Below are 15,699 nucleotides of genomic sequence, written 5' to 3' on the forward strand. Positions count from 1 at the left end.
CCTAAGCTTACTTACTTCATGAACCTATTGAAAACCAGAACTTCTAAGACAAATGAAAACTCCAAGAAACATAGTTTCTGTGTAATCAATAATCAATTTATTAATTGTGATTATCAAATAATCAGTAAAGGTTAGTGCTTTCTCTTGTGAACCAAAGACAAACCTTGACACTCCTGAATGATTAAATACCCTTGGAAAAAAGGATCCCTGATGGGTGGAAATCATCTCTGATTGGTTAACAATTAATAAAAGAATAAATATTATGAGAGGGCAGCTAGATGATGCAGTGGATAGAGAACTGGCCTTGTGTCAGAAGGATAGGAGTTAGAATCTGACTTCAGACACTTGCTACTTACTACCTTGGGCAAGTCACTTTACCCTGATTGCCTCACATCCAGGGCCAACTCCAGTGGTCCTGATTCATATCTGACCACTGGACCCAGTTAGCTCTGGTGGAGAATATGGAGCTGATGACTTAGCACAGCTACCCCTCACTCAAAACCAATTCATGTAGTTTTGTCATGATATCACCTCCCTGATGTCATGGTCTTCTTTGAGAATGAAGGATACACACCATTATGAGAGGTGGACTTACTCCAAAGAGGGATTTGGGGCTTGATCCTCTTGGACAAAGACACTCATCTCTATCTAGACTACACCCACCTAGAGGCTATCTAGAAAATGGGATCCACCAGACTACTGTAGTTAAATAATGGACTCACCTAGATTAGATTCTCTTAGGAGAATGTTAATTCAATTGCACCTTCAGCCTAGTTCTTCAGAGGTCACCTTGATCTGATAGTCTTTAAATGAGGAAACAAAAAGGGGGGAAAACCTGGATCCCCTCAAATTAGTAATTGCTTATTAATAATCATTTCTCTCAGCTCATTAAATACTATGTTTTAACGATTAGCAAGACTTCCACATGAGTTCAGACTAGAAACTAAAAATAAAAAAATAACATATATAGTCAAAAATCATGGAAGGAAACAATTATTTTTATCATTTTTATTGTAGATTTAACTATTACTTACACAATGAGAAGGGGCATGATCCAGACAGAAAAGTAAGAGCTGCACTCTTGGCAGTATTTTTGATACCCATCTCAAATGTGGTGTTTACGTGGGACCTGGGGTCAAGAACGCCCAGGTTCAGAGTCCACTTCTTATATTTACTACTTATGTGGCCACAGGCAAAGGTATATGTTTTTTCCCCTCCCGTGAACCTTAAACCTGTAATCCTCCTTTCAACTTCCATTTCAGAATCTGTATGAGCTATTGTTGGAAGTTGTTTAAAACCAAATTCCTGATGCAAAATAATTATCTGATTGAACTAATTTCTATTTATTGATAGTTCACATAGTTGCCTTTGGGCTAACATTTCTCAACTATGCTTTATCTATTTTGATTCTGTATGATTAAGAAATTTACATTTCTGGTTACATTGAAGAACCTTCAAGAATATAAATCATTGGGTAAACTGTTATGATGCCTTATTGTCTAAGCTTTATGTTTTAACAAGATAGTCCCAAGTTCATGAGAACCTTACAACATGTGCAAGAGAAGACTGAATCAAGAGAAGAAAATTTTCTGCCACTTCTGTTAGAAAACATCACTACAAAATATAAGAGCACTTAGCTAGCAGCAGTGAACTTTTAATAGAGTACTAAGTTCAATAAAATGAACCCACACCAAAGAAAAGATCTTTTAAAAAAAAAAAGACTGACAAATAAAGAAGAAATGATCTAGACTTCTAGTAAAGTTAGCAATGTACAAGGTCTTCAAGGCGGCCAGTCACATATATACTCCACAGATATACAGTGATCTAAAAAAGGTACCATATCAAATAATGACTAAAAAAATTCAGAGAAAAACGACTCTTTATCCAGCCCAGAGAAGTATAAAAACACAGAAGTCTGTAAGCATTAGGAGATGGATTCCACCTGGGAAGCCAGTACAAGTGAACTGTTCAGAAGAGTGACAGCTCTGGCATCAGAAATGGTCCACATGGGGGCGGCTAGGTGGCACAGTGGATAAAGCACTGGCCATGGAATCAGGAGTACCTGGTTTCAAATCCAGTGTCAGACCCTTAATAATTACCTACCTTGCCTTGCAAAACCTAAAAAAAAAAAAAAAAATGGTCCATATGAGGCCTCTGGTATGCTGATAGGGTTGCTCATGGAAAAACAGGAGCTGACAGCATTCTGACCATGAAGCTCCAGTATAAGAGTAGAGGCAGAGTTGGGGCACACACAAAAGTCTACAAGTCAAAGATCTTCTGGGGAGGCTTAAACATCATAATGTGTGGTCCCAGGATGATCCAGTGAGATTTAACAACACAGAGCTCTAGCCCAGCAGGGACTAAATGAAACCTGCCATGCTTTGAGCACAGATTTACCAAACTAGGGTCAGAAGGCCAGAAAATTTAAGGGCAGAACCAAAGTCTTGTCATCCACATCTTCCATGAGTGTATGAGAAGAAAGTGTCTAAAATGAGCACAAAGTCCCAAACTAGGATACAGCAAGCCTGAAGGAAAGACCAGAAGTAGTATGTATCTGGCAAGTCAAAAAAACACAACCAGGTTAATTGTTTTGTCTTGTTTCTTATTGGTATATTTGTTTTTATCAAAAATTGCTATATTTTCATACACACACACACACACACACACACACACACACACACACAACTCATTCACAAATTACATTCAAATAAATCAAAAACTAGGCTTCCTGGTTGCACAATCCCACCTGAAACCCTGACTGACTCTGGAATCCCTGTGTCCCATGGGATCACCCCTGGCACTTGAAAGTAAGGAATACATCAAAAATAGAGACCCAATGTTCATTTTTTTTTAGTCCTTCCCCCTCACCAGTTCAGTTCATGGCACCCCTGCTGTAGTTGAACTGTTATCTTCACCCTCTGGATGCAGCAGATAGTGTAGGTTAGTGATAGATTAGGTTGAAATAAAAAAAATAATAATAAGACTTTAGACAGAATTAATATTAATCATTTCTAGAGAGGTACAGTTATTTTTTTAATTCAATTTAATTTTCAGTTCAAATTCTCTTCTCACCAGTATGAAAACAAGAAAAACACCAGCATTTACAGCCAAGCAAAAAATTTTCCCACGTTGGTTATATCAAAAAAAGTCTCAATCTGAATGCTTAGTCTGCTATTTCTGTCAGTAGGTGAATAATATGCTTTGTGATCAATGCCCTGGATTGTGATTGCTCCTTGTGTGATCACAGTTACTAAGTTTTTCAAAGTTGTTTGCCATTACAATGCTGTTTTCATATAATTTTTTCTCCTGATTCTGCTCATTTTATTCTACATCAGTTCATGCAAGTCTTCCCAGTTTCTCTGTAACCATTTCTTTCGTTATTTCTTACAGTATAATAGTATTTCATCACACTCATATATCACAACTTGTTCAGTCACTCTCCAACTGATGGGCATGGTACAGTTATTTAAAAGAAAAAAGATATTGCAAATTTAACTTAACTCTACTCATTAGGAAAGCTGACAATGAATAAAATAGAAATTGTGTGTGGGGGGGTGGTATTTGAAGCTAACAATCATCATCTAGAATTATCCAAAGAAAACAAAAAAAAGCATTTACGCGGTTTAAGGAAAATTATATATTTTATGTTTTAGGTTTCACTTCATGTTTTGGGTTCACTTCATCCTGAAGACAAGTAACTAAGTCAGTCTCCAATGAGATTCATTGGGAGTTTTAAACATGAGAACTGTTAACATATTTTTAAAAACATATGTTGTTGGGCAGCTAGGTGGTGCAGTGGATAGAGCACAGGCCCTGGAGTCAGGAGTATCTGAGTTCAAATCAGACCTCAGACACTTAATAATTACCTAGCTGTATGGCCTTGGGCAAGACACTTATAACCCTGTTTGCTTTGCAAAAACCTAAAAACACAATGTTGTTGTAATGTTTGATTTTAATAGAATTGACTTCCTTTATAATTTATTTTACTTTACATATTTAAAGATATTATTCTGCGCCACCAGACTGTCAAAGGGATAAATGGCACAAAAAAGTGGCTAAGAATCCTTGATCTGGAGATGAACAATTTTTTTGGGGGGGGGTTACAAACTTTTTTTAAAAATTTATTTTTTGGGGCTGGCTAGGTGGCGCAGTGGATAGAGTACCGGCCCTGGAGTCAGGAGTACCTGGCTTCAAATCCAACCTCAGACACTTAATAATTACCTAGCCGTGTGGCCTTGGGCAAGCCACTTAACCCCATTGCCTTGCAAAAATCTAAAAAAAAAATAATAATTTTTTTTTTAATTTTACAATTTTCTCCCTAATCTCGCTTCCCTACCCCCCACCACAGAAGGTAGTCTGATAGTCTTTACATTTTTTCCATAACAACTTTTTTAAAAAGATTCTTTCTTTACCTGAATAATCTACAAAGTCACATCTCTACTGTATAAGAATACCTTATAAGTAGAGAAGACTTTAAAAGTCCTCTAGTCCATTTACTCTCTGTCTTTCAGGCAAGAGGACAATCTTATTTTGGGTAGAAATGTCTCTTACCAATACATATAATATTGCAAACTTTTATTAAATGACAACTCTACTAGGTGGAATACTAGAACTGATCTCAGGAAGCCCTGAATTCAAATCCAATCTCAGATATTTATTAGCTGTATGACCCTGGGCAAATCATATCTATACATCTATACTGTTTGCTTCAGTTTCCTCATCTTTAAAACTGGGATTATAATAAAATCTACCTCCCAGGTGTGAGGATCGAATGAGATTTATTTGTAAAGCATTTTTACAAATGTTCAAATTCTATATAAATGCTAATTATTACTAATAGTAAGGAAAATCTGATGGCAACCAGCATTCCTTTTAAGAGGAGGGAGCTAACTTCTGAGAGGTAAAAGTATTAACTAAAACAAGTAGGACAGGTTTTCTTTCTTCTTTGTTTAGTATTTTTGGTATATTTCTTCTATGCATAATACTCCCTTTGAAGCCCACGGAAACTGCACCCAGAAGGAACAATGTCAGTGTGAGTTATTTAAGTATATTTAATGGGAGGCATTAATAACTATCTCTGGAATCTTGCCCAGCTCCCTTGAAGGCGAGAAGTAGGAGAAAGGTCATGAGACACTACTCTGTTCTTCAATCTCTGAGAGGGGTATTAGACTAGAATTCTATCAGCCTTCCTAATTGTATCTGGTGTAGAAGGTATGATTTTGGTTCGAAACAAAGCACCAGTTCTCTAATCATTCTTCAGGAGCATTACCCCAAACTTAAAACTATAGGCTTAACTCCTTTCCACAAGATATTAGTTACACAAAGACTTAAAAACAAATAACAAGTACACCTTAACAGCAATATTGATCTGAATCTGGATACAGTGAGCAAAGACAATTCTAAAACACCTGCAATGGAAAATGCCATTCACATCCAGAGAAAGAACTATGGAATCTGAATGCAGATTGAAGAATACTGTTTTTGCTATTTAAATTTTTTTTTTTGCTTTTTCCTTCTCATGGTTTTTCCCTTTCTGTTCTGATTCTTCTTCTTTCACAGTATGACTAATAGAGATATATGTAACACAATTGTACATGTATAATTCAAATCAGATTACCTGCAATCTTGGGGGGGGGTTGGGAAGGATGGAAGGGATAAAACTTTACAAAAATGAATGCTGAAAATTGTGGTTACATAAAATTGCTGGGGGAAATTGACCTTAGGCCCATTTCTTTTCATCAGGGGAAAAGTGGGATAACAGGGGGAAAAGAAGTTCCTCCCCTCTCACCAGTACAATGAATGATACCCATGTTGTGGTTGAGCACCTCTTCACCTCTGGATGCTATAGATAAGAGTCAAAGGTGGAAGAGAGACAGATAGGTTCTTTTAATACCAGTTTTAAAGACAAAGGCAGCTAATTAAAAAGAGCTATTTCTAATCACAAGATTGGTTGGTTGGTTCTTATCTTTCAAAGGATAGAAGATGACCAAAATGACATTACTAAGTTTGAGACAAATTACAGCATGTTAGACTGTGACTGATCAGACTAAGAAGAGTTCAGAATGCTCTATCACAAGATGGGCACAAATAGTGCATGTGTACACCTGGAGTGGGTACTCTTAACTTACGTAGCATCCTCTCTGCTAAGGGCAGACCACAAGATAAGGAATGCATAGACCTTCACCATAGGTCATCTGGACACCTTTAGAAAGGCCCCATGTTAGGGGACCTAGTTGTGCTTAGACAAGCCTGGTTTAGGCAGAGAGACCCCAATATCACCCATCTCTTTCTACAAATTTAGAATTGGTCTCAGATATAGTCTGATTCTCTTGAAGAAAGACTGTCTCCTTAAAGCTTTCCCACCAACTCTGCATTTAGGAAAGCATTCTTTACACTAATCTGTATCTATACCTAGATGCAAAAAAATCCCAGGATTAACTGGAAATTTTCTCTTTTCTCTTTTCACTTACTCAGTCATTCCTGATAGACTTTTTCCAAAACATAAGTTTTTCTTTACTAAGTGAAAAGAGGGATAAGATTATCTGTTTTACTCAGAATTTGAGCTTTCATAAGGAAATAATGTATTCAATGATATCTTCAATGGGAGGGGTGTTTTTAAAGACTGTTCAACTACAACTGCCATGATTAATTCCAAAATATCTGGCCTGCGGTTTCTATGACTTTTGTTATGATGTGTCTCAGAATATTTTTGCTTCTTAGAATTTTGTAACTGCAAATGCTATCCTTTTCTCTGGGGAATGCAAATGAATAGATATTATTTATACAGCAATGGAACATTGAGTGAACTCCCAATCTCATTCCCTGGTAGGGCTGGAATTTCCAGGATGGGACCACCAGCCCCTGGCTATGACTCAGAGTCAACTTTCTCAGGGTCCAAGGGATAACCCTATTGTAGAGAAGATACTCTCCTAAATGTGAAACCATCCTGTCAGTTTATTTTCCAACTGACATCTTTGCAGCTGGCTTTTTCACTATATCCAATTCCTATTCATCTTTACCTTATAAAATAAAATTCATAAAAATCTATCTGTCAGATATGAACTCATAGTCCTTATTTTATCTTCTCGTGGACTTCAAACAGTTAATATTTGATTTGTAATTTTATTAGTTACAACTTCAAAAATCTAAGAAGTAAATGAGTGGATGAAATACAATGTCCTGTAGCTAGTACTATCTCATTTCTTTTTTCTTCAAATAGATACTCTTAGAACATTCATCTGAGAAGTATTTATCTGTCCAGTTCTCCCAAGTCTGCATTTTCTCAACATTTTATCTGAGAAACTAGTTTTTTTTATAAGTTGTTTTTATTATTTTTCCTTATATAAAAATTATTTTTGCTGCCTTTATCTGTCAAATTATATAAAAAGGTACAATTGTGATTAGCTATACTAATAAACTCTCCTAATTTGAATTTTATGTACTTAAAGTTTATTCTTTTTTCTGCCTATAGAATCATATGTAAAACCCAAGGGGAAAAATTTATAAAATCTCCATTAGAAGTCTTTGATTTTTTTTCTGCTGATGCACATTAATTGGCTACTATCCCATACATCTTGGTCTTACTTTTTTTGCTTTTACCCATGAAACTAGATAAAGGCTCTCCCTATTTCTCCAATTTTAACTTCATAGATAAGTGTCCATCTGGACAAACAGTCCTTTCACACAAATCAAAGCTAAAAACTTCAAGTTGACCTTGAGTCATTTGGAAAACAATCCAATCCCTTATTCTTATCTCTTCTCAACTAATTATTGCAATCAAAGATCCCAAGGTATTTATATAAAAGCAGAGATATAAAAAAAATTTTTAAATTTGATTTTGGATTGCATCAACTTCTAAGAATAGAGAAGTGATAGTTGCACTGTACTCTGCCCTTGTCTAGACTTCATCTAGAATATTATGTTGTATTCTGGCACCACGATTTAGGGACATTGATAAACCAGAAGTTATGGAGGGTAAGCAGGATGGTGAAGGGCCTTGAATCTGGGACATATGAGGTTTGGTTAAAGGAACTGGGAATATCTAGCCTAGAGAAGAGAAAATATGGGGGGGGGGGTAGAGGGGGTAAAAATTAACTTCCTACAAGTATTTAAAGGACAATTAATTAAGGAGAACCAAGACTTGTTCTGTCAGATCCCAGAGGGCCAAACTAGGAGTCATAATGGATGTAAAGTGCAACGAGGCAAGTTTAGATTTAATGTCAGTAAGGATTCTTAAGAGGTTATGAATTGCCCCTCCCTAGGAAGTCTTCAAGCAAAGGCTGCAAAACCATTTGTCGGGGTGGCTAGGTGGTGCAGTGGATAGAGCACTGGCCCTGGAGTCAGAAGTACCTGAGTTCAAATCCAATCTCAGACACTTAATAATTACCTAGCTGTGTGGCCTTGGACAAGCCACTTAACCCCATTTGCCCTGCAAAAACCTAAAAAAAATAAAAAAAAACCCAACCACTTGTCAAATATAATGAGGATTCCTTTACTGTAGGAGTTAAAGCAGGTGACTGCTAAAGTCCCTTCTAATTTACTTTGCCACCAAATGTAGAACCCACACAGGGAGTCTTACTTTAAGAGGTTGTGATTTTCCACAGTTTATTTTGTGTTTGTCCTTTCAGGGGGGTGATGCCATATAAGCACATGAATTGGATTTTTTTTGGGGGGGGGTTCTGTACTAAGTTACCAGTCCCACTTTCTCTTTCAGATTCATCTGGCTCCAATGGTCAGATATGAATCAAGATGACTGGAGATGGCTCTGAATGCAAGACAATCAGGGTTAAATGACTTGCCCAAGGTCACATAGCTAGCAAGAGTCAAGTGTTTGAGGTCACATTTGAACTCAGGTCCTCCAGACTCTAAGTATCTATACTACCTAATTGCCCTTAATTGGGGTATCAATAGTAATAAAAATAATAAATCCACCAAAAGCACACATATATATGTAACATACATTTATATATATATATATATACACATATGTGTATTTCACATGCATATATACAAATATATATTACATATCAACTGTAATTTGTCATACATAATTATTCACTTTGTGTGAATTATCCAAAGAATTTTTGAGTCTAGGTTGCCAAGTAACACAATTTGAAGTCATATCTTTCACTTCAACCAAATGGTGTATGTATATATGTAAGAAAATGGAAAGTTATTTTAATATTTCCTCTAAATACTTAATGTAATTAGGGAGGTAAGTTTGGTTCTCCCTTTACCAAAAAGGCAGTTATTAATTAAATATAAATGGTATTTCTGTTTTCTCAATATTTGAAATAATTAAAAGTATTTCAGTGCTTGTGGAAATTAGAAGCACTGGATCTTCAAGGTTTAAGGGACTAATTCTAATTTCTAATCCAAAACAAGAATTCTTTCCATACTATCCTAAAAGATGGGCCCATAGTATCTTGCTTAATACTCTTTGGAGGATCTAGATCTATAACTTCATTTGTATGGGGAACTTCCAATATGGAAATGCTTTCTACTAATCCAAATCAAAAACTCATCAGTAACTTAGTCATAGAAAGAAAAATGGGGCATTGAGAGGCTACACTGACTCCAAAGGTAGCAAAACACAGTACCGTCCTGCCTCTCACTTCTATATATTGTAAAATAGCTATTTCTGAAATTTTATGTAATTATAGATTCATTTATCCTCATTTCATTCTGGTAAAGTCAAAACAAGAAAGTATATGGCTGAAATTATCATAACTTCCATTCAGCCCTTTGTTAGCCCAGAGAAGTTACATAAATTGACTAAATTGATTAATGGTATTAATGGGCTGTATATAAGAATACTGTTTTCTTAATTCTTAATGAAATCCTTATTTTTAACTGGACCACACTAATTATACTTGTAATAAAATGAAATTGTATGTGGGTGATTTGGTCTGAGAAGAACATACTGTTTTATATCAATCAATGATAACATTATCATGTGATCAGAAGTTATTGCAACTCCATAGTATCATAAATCTAAAGCTAAAAGAACCTTAGAAGCCATCAAGTCAATACTCTTCATTTTTTATATATATAAACAGGCTCCGAAAGATGAAGAGACTTATTTAGGATCACATAGCTATTACATAATTAAGTTGGGATTTGAACCCAGGCCTTCATAACTCCAGGGTCAGCATTTTATCCATTAACTGCTTCAATTCAACATTTATTACATACCTATTATGTGTTAGACTCCATGGAGCTTATAGTAAAACATGTATGCACAACACACTAATTGATAGTACCATCATTTCCTTTTGCCTTTCCTCTTCAAAATGAAGGCTGTTCCCTTATAGAGATTATTAACAGATTTGATTAATTCAAATGTTCATTCAAGAAGCACAATGGTGCTTAGGAAAAATTAATTGGGATTCACTGGGAAAGTGCATTAATATTTTTTCTAAATGCTTAATTAGGTAGGTAAATTTGATTCTCCTTCCCCCCCCAAATGCATTCATTGATTAAATAAAAATGGCTTTTGTTATCCATTCTACTTTGCTCTTCCAAAATTTGAAGTAATTAAAAGTATTTCAGTGCTTGTGGGAATTAGAATCACTGAATCTTCAGAGTCCAAGGGTCTAAACCCAAATTGTAATTCAAAACAAGAATTCATTCATACCATTCCTGATAGATGACCCCATAGTATCTCCCAAAAGAGGGAGAAATATACATCTTGATATAAGGCACCCCTCCCAGCTATCAGAGGAAGAAAGAAGAAATGTTGCTTTCTACATCTACAGAAGAAGGGGAAGAGAGAATAGATGGGAAGAGATTGGTGGTAGGAAAGTAACAACCCAAGTGAAAGAACAGCCAATTGTATGCTTCCAACACTACTGCATTAGTTAGATGGCACAGTGGATAGAGCACTGGCCTTGGAATCAGGAGGGAGTTCAAATCCAGCCTCTTACACTTACTAGCTGTGTGACCTTGGGCAAGTCACCTAACCCCGATTGCCTTGCATCCAGGGTCATCTCCAATTGTCCCGATTCATATCTTGCCACTGGACCCAGATGGCTCTGGAGGAGAAAGTGAGGCTGGTGGTTTAGCACTGCCCCCCCCAATCCAATTCACATGCTTGTCAAGGCATCACCTCCCATGGTCTTCTTTGGGACTGAAGAACAAACATTATTATTCTACAAAACCCCTCTACTCCAGAGAAAAGTAGTTCGTTCACCTTTGTGTTACTGTTTGAGGATACACTAAGCAAATTTACTGAGTTAATGTCCCACAACAGAATTCAGTGTCAAGAAATCTCTGGCCCTATAAATAAAGGATTGTTTCCTGATAATGTATACCCTGGCAAAGAACCTTCCTTAAAGCTGTAACTCTAAGAACACCTACCTGGTGAAGTATTTCTTTTATATAACTTAAAACTAAAAACAAACCCTATAGACAGATGGTGGTGGTAAAACCTAAGGAGATTCCAGGTCATTGGCAACCATGTCTCCAGGCCTCTAGCCTCTCCTGCTCCTGGGCCCGCACTCATATCAGGTAACAAAGCATTTCACCTTACCACTAATGCCATTAAATATGGTATAACATCAGGGCTGATTTCAAAGCCAACACTTTTCACAATGTACCACACTCCCTAGCTGATGACTCAGGTGGAGACAGACCAGAGCTGAGTATATATATATATATATATATATATATATATATATATATATATATTCAGACTCCTGCTTTTCATCATGTAGCACAAATACTCAAAAACTATAACTAGAAATATGCTAACAGCCTTTGCTTGCAATGGGAATGGAAAAAGACATGGGAAAATATCTCTCTTTAATGAGCCCACTGGAAGGGCAAATCTGGGCATACTCTAAAGAGTGAATCCACATTGGTCAATACCTTTTTACATGTCTATTTTCTGTTTCTACCAAACTCCCTCTTCTAACAATCTACAATGAAATCCCTCCCTTGTCAGCCACTCCAACTACTGTGTGTGTGATGATGAGAGTCTTCTAGGTCACAGTGAGTACTTGAATCTCCAAGTCCCACACTACAATTTCCTAATATAGGGTTGTTAGGACAAAGACCTGGAATAAAGAATTAAATTAATGGATTAATCTGCCAAGCATTTACCAATTCTAGGGATTGGTATTAAGCAGTGGTCTACAAAGAAAGGCTGCCCTCAGGAGACAATTTGAAAATCACCAGCAGTTGGGGAAACCAGCAAAGTCTTCATACAGAAGGTAGGGCTTGAGGTGAGTCTTTTTTTTTGGAAGATTTTATTTATTTTGAATTTTACAATTTTTCCCCCTAATCCTACTCCCCCCCCCCCCCCACAGAAGGCACTCTGTTAGTCTTTACATTGTTTCCATGGTATACATTGATCTCAGTTGAATATGATGAGAGAGAAATCATATCCTTAAGGAAGAAAAATAAAGTATAAGAGATAGCAAAATTACATAACTTTTTTTAAAATTAAAGGTAATAGTTTTTGGTCTTTGTTCAAATTCCACAATTCTTTCTCTGGATACAGAAACTCCAAAATTGTGCCTGATTGTTGACCTGTTGGTATGAGCAAGTCCATTAAAGTTGATCATCATCCCCATGTTGCTGTTAGGATGTATAATGTTCTTCTGGTTCTGTTTATCTCACTCAGCAAATCCTTCCAGGTTTCCCTGAATTCCCATCCCTCCTGGTTTCTAATAGAACAATAGTTCACTCCACATCACACAGTTTGTTAAAGCCATCCCCCAATTGAAGGACATTCACTTAATTTCTAATTCTTTGCCACCACAAACAGGGCTGCTATGAATATTTTTGTACGGGTGATGTTTTTACCCAGGGCATAGACCCAGTCGGTATTGCTGGATCAAAGGGTATGCACATTTTTGTTGCCCTTCGGGGGTAATTCCAAATTGCTCTCCAGAAAGGCTGGATGAGTTCACAGTTCCACCAACAATGTTGTTTTATTTATAAAACTGGACAAAAGGATCTCTGAGGTCCCTTGTAAGGGCTCTAAATCTAAGAGCTATAAGGAAGCATGGGTGGTGGCATACTGGTTGGTTTTGAGAAATGATTGGCTCAGATTTTCTACAGGCCACTTGAGTGCAAAGTCTCCCATATCATTAGTAGGCCTTTCAGGTCATAAGTATCTCTGAATAAAGCACTGTAAGTACAACTGAGACTGACAAAATAATGTACTATGTATAAGAGGTTTAAGGAGAAACCCCATAGCACCTAGGATCTTTTTTCTGTTGTTAAATCATAAAGTTTATTTTTAATGTACTAGCTAATTTGACTTTAGAAATCAAATTGTAAAAAAATGAGCTGATATTAAAATAAGTAATACCAAGAAAACAATATACATACTGACTACAATAATATAAAAGGACCAAAAAAATTGAATACTATGTAACTATTATGACAAAATTTAGCTCTATAGAAGAAATGAGAAAAATGAACCTCTTTCATTTTAGGATTGGGAGATTACAGATGTGGAATACTGCATATACTCTCTTACTCCATTGATATATTACTTAGTTTTACTTAACTATGATTTTATAATCTACTATAAGTAATACCTATTTCAGTAGTTTTGAGGAAAGGGATATATTTATAAATGAAGGCAAATTTAAAACATTAAAAATCGTTTAAAATCACTCCACAGGGGGCAGCTAGGTGGTGCAGTGGATAGAGCACCGGCCCTGGAGTCAGGAGTACCTTGGTTCAAATCCGGTCTCAGACACTTACTAATTACCTAGCTGTGTGGCCTTGGGCAAGCCACTTAACCCCATTTGCCTTGCAAAAAATAAAATAAAATAAAATCACTCCACAGGCATAGATAGCACCAAAACAGTCTCATGAATTACAGGGATGAAAAGGGAGAACCTTTTCTAAGAAGATTCTCTTATCAGATTAATGGGCCCATTTCAGAAGGGGGCTCAGAATTTAAACATTCACTACTGCTTTTTTTTCTTGTGTTCCCCCTTTCTATGAAACAGCAGCTTCTTTTGAGTATATCATTCCTTTTTTAGATTTTTGTAAAGCAAATGGGGTGAGTATCTGAGGTTGGATTTGAACTCAGGTACTCCTGACTCCAAGGCCAGGGCTTTATCCACTGCGCCACCTAGCCACCCTGAGTATATCATTCCTTAAAAGAGAACACTCCTTATCATAGCCCAATTTTTCCAATGATAGTAACAAAATGAGGATTTTCTTATCTACTGTATCTAACTTGAAAATTGGTATATAAAAGTTAGTAGAATTCTCAAAGACACTAAAATGGAAGAATCAATTCAGAGAATTGGTTAATACTAAGAGCTCAACCCATTTCAGGGTGCTGAACATTTACAATATTAACTGTCCATATCTCCGAGCAAACTTCTAGTTAGATCCTTTTAGTAAAAAACTTTAAAATAAAGACAAGCATGGGACTTATGCTACAATAAGCTCCCTATATGTAGAGTTAAATAAATAGAATTTAAATAAATTTTCATGATCAAAACGTATCAACTAGAACATGATCAAGCTATATCAAGTAGGCATGGTTCATTTTCCCATTAGGAGTGTTCTAAAGCATTGCCTTAAATACAGAGAGTTCTGAAAGTTTACATTTTAAGCTGCAACTGAAGTAGCTAAAATTTAATTGGAGAATATTTAACAAAATAAAAACAATATGTTAATATGTGATTTTTTAAATCAACATGAAGCCTCCTGAGGTCTTTTGTGGGAATTAGTGATTCCTATTTATTTTGGAGATTGAAACCCCTTTTAAACTACATGACTTCTTGAGGTCCATTCCAACTCTAAATCTATGATTCTAGATTTAAATAGAATGAATTCATGTAAATGAGGTTCTTTGCTAGGTAGTTATGATTCTCATAATAGAAAAATAAAAATTTCTAATTCAGTACTCCTTGAAATATAGACTCCCTTCATAAAGTCTTCTACTGTCAAAGCTTCCAAACCCATGGATCTGGAATTACTGGTGGACCTTGGAGCCTTGCCAGGGAAATAACCAAACAGGGATGGTCTGGAATACAATAAGACAGAAGCCCAAAAGGCTTCCCTACTATATTTAATTGTTAGAATCCCATTATCCTTTCCCCCAAGGATCCTAAGGTTTTGGAATAAAAGACTCTTGCAATGTTTGGCATTGCATAAATTGGTTTTCACTCATTCTCCAAAAGATAAGTCACCAAAGAAGACGAACAAGTGCATTTCATATAAACTGAAAAGTATCAACAGTCAAAGGAAAGATTTTTCCAAATCACCTAATTAAAAGAAATGCAAATTAAAACAACTGTGAGGTTTAATCTCACCCACCAAACTCACACAAATAACTTGAAATAGAAATAGAAATTTTGGAGGTTCTATCAGAAAGCAGATTCACTAATTCACTGTTAGAGGAAATTTGAATTGGTCGAATAATTTGGAAAATAATATAGAATAATTTGAGAAAAATCACTGAACAATTCATATTCTTTGACCCAGAAATCTAGAAGCTAAGCATATATTCCTGGGAAATAAAAAATGAAAAGAAATGTCTCATCTACCAAAATATTTGTTGCAATACTTTTTGTGGAAGCAAAAAGTTACAGATTATTGTACTTAATAAATAATAAGAAGTTGAAGAATAATAATATATAATAAATAATAAGAAGTTGAGGAAATATGAAATCTGAAACAAAATGAAGCAGGAGAAGGAAAACAATATGTAACATTTTGACT

The sequence above is a fragment of the Macrotis lagotis genome, chromosome 1, assembly GCF_037893015.1.
Source record: "Macrotis lagotis isolate mMagLag1 chromosome 1, bilby.v1.9.chrom.fasta, whole genome shotgun sequence".
NCBI lineage: Eukaryota > Metazoa > Chordata > Mammalia > Peramelemorphia > Peramelidae > Macrotis > Macrotis lagotis.